The sequence below is a fragment of the Fistularia commersonii genome, chromosome 5 (genome assembly GCF_037954325.1).
Source record: "Fistularia commersonii isolate RoL2024-O1a breed Wild chromosome 5, RoL_Fcom_v1.0, whole genome shotgun sequence".
Taxonomy (NCBI): domain Eukaryota; kingdom Metazoa; phylum Chordata; class Actinopteri; order Syngnathiformes; family Fistulariidae; genus Fistularia; species Fistularia commersonii.
In genome coordinates, this window is record NC_141288.1 from 11,635,891 (window position 1) to 11,645,095 (window position 9,205).

The window sequence follows — 9,205 nt, forward strand, 5'->3', positions numbered from 1 at the left end:
ATGTCTTAATTTTTTCAAGTAGTAACCTGGAGGAAACACAAAGTGCGTGGTGATTTTGTTGATTTAGGCAATATCTGATCCCTAGAAGATGGAATTAATGCGAATGGCCTAAAAAAATAAAAGAACGGCAAGAGGGTAAGTAGCAGTGACTTGGGAAACCTGTTGTCAAAGGTTCCTCTCAGCGCCTGCAGAGGTTCCTCCAAACTGCGTAATGGGGAAAAGTTCCTCCCAGTTCCCTCGGAGAAGACAAGATGAGACATGTTCCCTAAACGCTGTAGGCAGCCTTTACTTGAGACCCGATGCCAAATCAGAGCTAAGAGTTAAGGAGGGTTTTGTCTTTCAGGAAAATCTCAAGACAACAGGCACCGTGACAGACAAACATACACACAAACACGCTCTTCTTGTGGTGGCGACAGCTTGTTGGCTTCCCTTCTGATTCTCTCCCAGGAAGTGACACATAGAGACACAAGCGTCTTCGGCGGCGGCTCGGGCTCCATGACAGCAAAGATGTCGTCCCCCGTGTGGCTCCCCTCGCTGCATTGCACCCTGGGGAGAGGAGCAGACTTGTTAAATGATGATGAAGGCCCGCTTATATAAGAATTGTCCTATTTTGCTGAGTCATGGTCTGCTGTGCTGACTACTGAGCGCCTCTTTTTGGTTAAAGATCTGTGTTTGGAGAATAAACGCGCAGGCTGCAGGGCACTCTTTGCTTTCCATGGCAAATTTTCAACAACAGACAAATAAATAAGTAAATAAATAAGTGGGAACATTTCAGCCGTAGTAAAATGACAATGTTGACAGAAATCAAATATCAGAAGAACGTTACCTAAAATCTCCTAGCAAAATCAAATATCAGAAAAATATTACCTAGAATCTTCTTGCGCATTATAACTTACTATAATCAATGTGTTCAACGAACAAGAATTGGCTCTTGCATATTTGTATTAATTCAAATCCACTTAAAGACAAACTGTATCTTTAGCATTAATTTACACTGAAAATGTACATTTTCTGTCTAATTTTCAAGGGCTCCCTAAAAGCACGGGAGACATTACAAAGCATGTCATTGACTGTAAACATTAGAGAAGTAAGCGATAAGCACAGAGTCCACCCTGAACTGGCAAAGATTTATGGATAAACACTATGTTGATATAAAAATTAATTACAAAATAAAAAAAAATTAAAAAAATCAATTGAAGAAAAGGAAAACATTCTTTAACAGAAACAAGTTACAAAAGCAAAAGCAGAATCTGTAACTCCTTTAGTTAATTTCCTGCTCATTATTAGTTACTTTGTGGTTTTTCAAATCTTACTTTACAAATACAATACATGTTATTTCTTATAATTTGAAATATAATTGGAATATACTTTAATTTTACAATATAACCCCCAAATCCCTGTACCCGGGACCTTGAATCTGTTCAGGCATTAATGATTTTGTATCTAGCTTCACTTCTACTCGCCAGAGAAGAAACAAAACCCCCATCACTTGTTGCCGTTAAGAGAACTGAATGCCTTGTTGCATTTGTATCATTAAAAAAAAACAAACATCCATGACTCCTCAAGATTCTCCCTGTGGTCTCCCATCCGAGTGTGGCTGCTGGTCTGTCAGATAGATCCGCTGCCTCGGGGTGACAAACAGATACCCCCGCCTCCCCGGCCACCGGTCATACTAATTGGTCAAGCTGTGTGTTCTGGGAATACTGGAGCGGGAGATAATTTCCATTGACCAAAAAACCCAACAGCGCGGTGAAAGTTGACAGTGCGAGTGAATCAAATAAATAAAACCAAGTGACTATGAGTCATTGTTACTCTCACTTCCTGCGTGTCGGAGGGAAAGCAGGCACAGGTCCATCCTTCATCAAGAAAGTGGCCAAAGTCTGCAGGTGTTTGCAACATAATACAGGCTTGTGTGTGTGTGTGTGGACACGTGTGTGTGTGTGTTTGTCTGTGTGTCTGCGTCTGTCTGTGTCTGCTTGTTTTTTGAGCAAGCGTTTTTTATTTTGTTCTCCATATCGTCTCCATCTTCAACTTCATGAACATCATCATCATCAAATTCCTTTTCTTCTGATTCATCATCTTCCGCATTATCCCATTTTCATGAAGATGCAATTAACATTAATATAACTGGTTTAGCAATACAGCTGTTAACAATCACTTAGGGTTAATTATGGTCACCAGCAGTAGTAACCAGGGGTTAATTAGGGTTAACTGCTTGGTTAATCTGCTCCAGCGCTTTAACCAAATCTTGAGAATTGAGTTATGTGTTTCAGATCGTACATCGATATTCCCTCGAAGGAGCAATGATAAATGGTCAATTAGACTGGGGTGTTTATTTCACAACACAAACACGTTTACTTAATTCATGGTAATTGCTAATTAACTGTTTCGGAAGTGTATAAAACTTTTCTAATTACCAAATTGATAATTTTCTAACAGTAAATCCCATCAGTAGTTAGGTTGTTAATGAATGCATCATTGCTCCATGACTGGAGGCAGCAGAATTATAATGTGATTTTCACCAACCATCATTTTCCCCACTTTTCAAGACTCCAAATAGTTTTTCGTGTCAGTATTTCAAACCTGGACAAGGTCATATAGAACTGATCTGCTGTACAGAATGTGTGTGTGTGTGTGTGTGTTACACACATGTGATAGTAACACACACCTCATCAAGTCCTGGGGACAACTGACCACCATCCCAGCCAACCAGTTTCCACCAAAAAGGCTGATGTCTATCCACCAAAACGAGCAAACAAACAAGTATGAAGGTTTGTTTAATTCCTGCACATTTGATTTTGCTGTTTTTTCCTTCTGCCTGCCATTGTTGATCAATTCTAAACAGATTCTGCAGCAGTGAACGCAGCTACCTGTCCCTGGCACGCTTGGCTGGGAGACTCACATATCCCGAATCTTGACATTTCTGTAACCTCAAGAGACAGCATTCTCCTCTGTTTAAGATTTCGAATGACGTTTTACCTCCATGAAACCTTTGTTAGATTGGCGTGAGATGCGCAACACCCTGTTTCCACTCTCAAAACCTTAGCAAATGAGGAATATCCCATCACTCCACCTTCCACCTGTACACAGAGAGCCAACCCAGCCAAGATTCAAGATGCCTTGCCAAAGGGCTTCCAGGTGATAATAGGAATGAGATGAGCAGCTTCACACGGGCTGTTGTTGGAGTCTGAGCTGGCTGAGGTTCACGGAGTGTGCTCCGGTTGGTTCATGAAAGACTGAAGAATCAAACCATTTCTAGAACCAGTTATGGTGCACTTAAAACAGAACATTTAGATCTTTGACTTCGTCTGTGTTTCATGTCAACCTGTCATCCCTAAGATATCATCCTGCCTTTGGTTGTTTCCAGACTATTATTGGGCCGTAAAGATCAGTGATGGTAAAAATAAAAGCGCGTCAACAGTCGTACTGGAACCAGCACGAGACCACCTCCATGTAGCACTCTGAGACATAAAGAAACAGCCATCAAAACAACCCCTGTGCCACAAAACAGCTCCAGCAGGTGGGATGCGCCCAACGCGTATCAATATCATCCCCACAGTTTCCACCCTGAAAGGCAAGAGGACCAAATGAAACCTCTCCAGCTGGAGAATTTCAAACATCTGGCTTTGTTTGGTCTCAGTTCCGGGAACAGATCACAACTCTGGCCCCCGCTTCATTGGCCGGCCAGCCAGCTCTGATGCCCTCCTCTCTGGACCCACATAAACTTCCCTAACAGGCCGGTTTGAAATGCTTCTAAAAATAGCATGTTGTTCCTTGTGGATCAGAAATTCAGAGGAAAACAGTACTTATGTATGTGTGTGTGTGTTACGGATAATGATATAATCTTGATGCATCACTCACTTACAGTAAAGCAGGACACTTACTCATCCCTTTTACCAACATAGAACCTACTCATACCCCAAACACACACACAAGCACACACATTCTTCAGACACCCTGGAGACCTTTCTGCATTACTCTACAGTTGTTTGGAGTCTGACACACTTCTTGCGAAGCCCGCAGAAACAGTGAGTCAGTAAACACACACATTTCAATTACAAAGAGCAGCCTTTACTGGAGACACGATGCCAAAATCAGCTAGTCATGTACTGTAACTCAAACAGCAACCACACACACATTCTCATTCGTACACACACACACACACACACACACAGAATTCGTCAGTAACCGCAGGCCAGCTTGTAAATCTTCGACTTCCCCTCTGCTTCCCTCCTGGCTCTGAGCCTCGCCGGCTTCCCTAAATGAGAGTGACAGTAAGAAGCCACACATTCCTGGAATCTGCGATCAGACACATGGCCTCCATGACTCAGCAGAAGATCCTCATCTTCAGCCAAATACCTGCCGGGTCCCGATAGCCTCTTTTGTATGCACCCGTGAATCCTGAGGAGCCGTGGGCGTACAGGTGTTTTGTTTGAAGGAGTAGGCGAAGGATGCTTCTCGAGGTCGCCCAGTGAGGGCGAACAGTCTGTATGTGCAAATAAAAAGACGGCTTTTAAAAGCCATTGGCAAATGTTCAGAGTTTGATATCTCTGTCTGCCCACCACAGTCCAGACGGCAGCATGGAGAGAGGCTTATTACAACCAAGACTTTGCTCTGATCGAACCCACACACACATATCTAGTTTGGTGATAAAGACCCAAAAGCCAACAGTAATTTCCTGTATTGCTTCCGAAATGTCTTCACGGCTGAAGGGGGGGACGACATGATCAAACCTGGGTGATTCTGGAGTCAAATGCTTTCGGAAATAACACTGATGAAACGCCCGGCTCCCCTCTCACAGGGTATTCATGAGATGAGGCTTGACTCCAATTGATAATGGAGTTGACGATTAGTTTGAGGAAATACTGGAATTTCTCCAATGCTTGGAATTTGAAACGCGGCAAATTTTGAATCTGGACAGAATCAATGTCAACCATTGGAGGACCGGGGTCATCAAGGAGCGAATATCTAGAGTGATTTTATCAATCTTGTGTCGAGGAGGTCTAATTCCCAAAGGAAATTCCAGTTTCTGTTTGTAGCTGATTTGTTGCTGCTCAAATGCTAACATTTCTTTACAGGAATCACAATATTTACAGTTGATGTATTCAATTCATGAAGAGATCTAGTTAAAATATACTGCTCAAAAAAATAAAGGGAACACTTGAACAACAAATGTAACTCCAAGTCAATCACACTTCTGTGAAATCATAGTGTCCACTCAGGAAGCAACACAGATTCATTTTGACTTGTTTTAAGGACATTACATCAAAGTTGGATCAGCCTGGAGTTTGTTTTTACACTTTAATTTTGAGTGTGATTCCTAATCCAGACCTCCATGGGTTGATACAATTGATTTCCATTGATCATTTTTGTGTGATTTTGTTGTCAGCACATTCAACTGTGTAAAGAGCAAAGTATGTCATAAGAATATTTCATTCATTTAGATCTAGGATGTGTTTTTTAAGTTTTCCCTTTATTTTTTTGAGCAGTGTGCATTAAAAAAAAAATAACGATATTTTGAAAGAAGATAATCAAATCAAGGCATTAGATGTTGGAAATCTCAAAACTATTGGACATAGAGCAGCACATTTTCTCCCTCATAGCCTCTTCAGAGAAGGGCCGAAACAAAACCCGACCCATAAAGCAGAGCCTCCCGGCGGTCTTTCCACCATCAAGACCAAGCGGCGTTCGCTCGGAAACCCTCAAGTCCGACCATCTCCGCTTTCCCCTGATCGATAACCATGCGGAAAACGGGAACATTCCTGTGCAACTCCCCTCTGAGGAAAATCAATGGCAACAGGATGCTCTGTGCTCAAATTGGTCATTCATCAGAAGAGGACGCAACACCAGATCACAGAAAAGGCACCCGAGGATTCGTTGGGACGTCCATTAAAAATCGGCAGCGAACAGGCCGAGCGTGTTGGCACACCAATTCGTTTGAGGTGGCACACGCAGCACGGGTTGTCACGGCTGCAACATACTGTATCTCAGGGTTCATCTTCAAGAGATCCTAAAGGATCTGCTCCTTGACGGGCACGTCTGAGGAGCAAACACAAAGCAACAAGGGGTCTGCAAACCTCGTATGAAAAGAGACTTGTAGAACATTGCTGTACTGTGACGTCACCCACAGTTTCTTCATCCATTTACAGATGAGTTGCATCAGGCCTGATGCCACACATTCGCTTTTGTGGAAATGAACAAAATCGAAACCGAAGAAGAAACACAGAAACCACGGCCCCCGTGCGAAAAAAAAAACAAGAGCAGGTAGTTTCGAATTTCCGTCACCATTATTTCCAGCATCTGTCCTGTTGGGTTGCTGAAATGCTATGATGAACCAAAATTGACCTGCGTTAATCATAATCAAAGTTTTGAACTGTATTTTATTAAATTAAACAAATAAATAAATGCAACCTCAGGGGGGCACGGGCCAGTGTCTCTCTAAGTCGCTCCCAAGCCTGGATAAATACAAAGGGTTGCGTCAGGAAGGGCATCCGGTGTAAAACTTTTGCCAAAACCAAACATGCAAATCAAACCTAATAATGTCATACCGGATTGGTCGAGGCCCGGGTTAACAATGACTGCCATTGGACACAGATGACCTACAGGGTACCAATGGAAAGTGGGCTACTTTAGGTCAAAGAAAGAGAGGAAAAAGGCGTGTTCGGAAGCAGACAGAGAAGAGAAAAGGCAAAAGTCTGGGATTGAGAATAGGGACTTTGAATATTGGGACTATGACAGGAAAAGGTAGAGAGTTGGTCGACATGATGCGGAGAAGGAAGGTGGATGGAAGGTACAGTATACTGTGGATCCAGGAGACCGGGTGGAAAGGGGGTAAGGCTAGAACCTTAGGAACAGGCTTTAAGTTGTACTATCATGGTACTGATAGGAAGAGAAATGGAGTAGGAGTTATCTTGAAGGAGAAGTTTCTTAGGAATGTGCTGGAGGTGAAAATTATGTCAAGTAGACTTATGTGTCTGAAACTGGAAACTGAAGGTGTGATGCTCAATGTTGTTAGTGACTATGCCCCACAGGTGGGATGTGAGATGGGAGAAGTTCTGGAATTAGTTAGACGAAGTAATGCAGAATATCCCCAGAGATGAGAGAGTAGTAATTGGTGCAGACTTCAATGGGCATGTTAGTGCAGGCAATAGAGGGGATGAAGAAGGGATGGGCAGATCTGGTATACAGGATAGGAACGCAGAGGGACAGATGGTGGTAGATTTTGCAAAAAGGATGGAAATGGCTGTAGTGAACACCTTTTTCCAGAAAAGACTTGAACATAAGGTAACTTATAATAGCTGAGGTAGGAGCACGCAGGTAGACTACATCTTATATAGATGAAGTAACCTGAAAGAGATCAGTGACTGCAAAGTAGTTGTAGGTGAGAGTGTAGCCGGACAGCATAGGATGGTTGTTTGAAGGATGACTGGTGACAAGGAAGATGAAGAGGACAAAGGCAGAGCAGAGGACAAAGTTGTGGAAGCTCCTATTGTACGGTTTTCAGGGAGGAGCTGAGTAAGGCTCTGGGTGGTCAGGGTGAGCTTCCAGATGATTGGACAACTATAGGTAGTGTTATCAGGGAGACAGGTAGCAGGAAAAGCACACGTTCGATGTTTTGAAGAGAAGGTCAAAGAAGCCAGACTGGGATGGTTTGGTCGTGTACAGAGGAGGGATAGTGAATATATTGGTGGAAGGATGCTGGGATTGGAGCTGCCAGGCAGGACGTCTAGAGGAAGACCGAAGAGAAGATTTATGGATGTAATGTGAGAGGATATGAAGGTAGCTGGTGTGAGAGAAGAGGATGCAGAGAATAGGGTTGGATGGAGAAGGTTTTTTTTTGCCGTGGCGACCCCTGAAGGGAAAAGCCGAAAGGGGAAGAAGAAGAAACTAGTAAATAAATACATTTTTCATTTATAATGCTGATGTAAGACATCAACTAAATCTTTTGTGGCAGGACAAGTGGCTCCTCCCCGGCTGATCTGCAGAGCAGAAAACAACCACATTGTAAGTTTGGCTTATTAAAATGGCACACTTCGATGCAGCTTCAGGCCCACGTTGCTGAAAATATCTAAAAAGGATTTCCAGTAAATGTGGTAATAGATTTTAAAACATCTGAAAATGAGTTTCTAGATATTCTTCATGTAAAGGTCATTGTTTATGTTTTATTTTATTTTATATCAGCATTTTTGTTGACAAAAATGTAAAACCAGGACAATGAGGGTAGTTACCAAACAAATAAATAAATTAAACTGGCATGCAGATTTGTTCGAAACTGCAGGGAGTGTCTGTCGGAAACAACGTTTTCAAATCTAAATGTCATAACAATGTCATGACGACAGAATTCATCGGGGCAATTTAAGTGCTGGTAAAGACAGAGTACATTGGACCTGACACGATGAGCGGGCCACTTTTCTCGGAGTCGCTCGATTGATCTGTTGTCAACACAAAGGTTTATGGTATTATATACGGTGCAGTCATATTTAAAGGAGGAGCATAATGTAACAGACCTAGAAAAAACAGGGTTTCCCATATGAATGTCTTTGCAGGTCATGTGACATTTGGTTTATTAAAATGCGATGGGAGCAGTTGCAAACCAGCTTTGACTTTTAAAATCTCATGGAACATAAGTCTTACTTGGGATTTTGATGGTTCTGGAGGTTGGGTGTGATATGAAGACTTTGGCAAGTAAAGTCAAAAAGGAGTTATGTCATTGGGGGAAATTCCTGTAACCTCTGACCTACAAAAATATACTGACACCAGTTTTGGTCTGTTTTAGGTTAGTTTTATCCATTTTGTCACCATAGTGAGAGAAGATTAAGATTGAGGTCGCCAGAACAGCCCAGGAAATGATGTCATCACCTCGCCCATCCTCCTCCACGTCTGACAGTGCATTTCAATGGCAGAATTTCCCACCGCCTGTCTGCGTCTCTGCTGCCCTTCATCACGGTGAATTACTAACCTCCTCCCTGACCAACGTCCAAAGTGCCCAATGAAATGGATAAGGAAGAGTGTGACCATACAAGAAAACAAGGAAAAATGGCATTTGTCATGCAACGCCCCTAAAAGACTTTCCCATTAGCTGCTATAAAAAAGAATTACATTCTGACAACATTTCAAAAGTCTGAAAGGGCTGCAAAGTAATAATAACAACAACAACAACAACAACAACAATAATAATAATAATAATAATAATAATAATAATAAT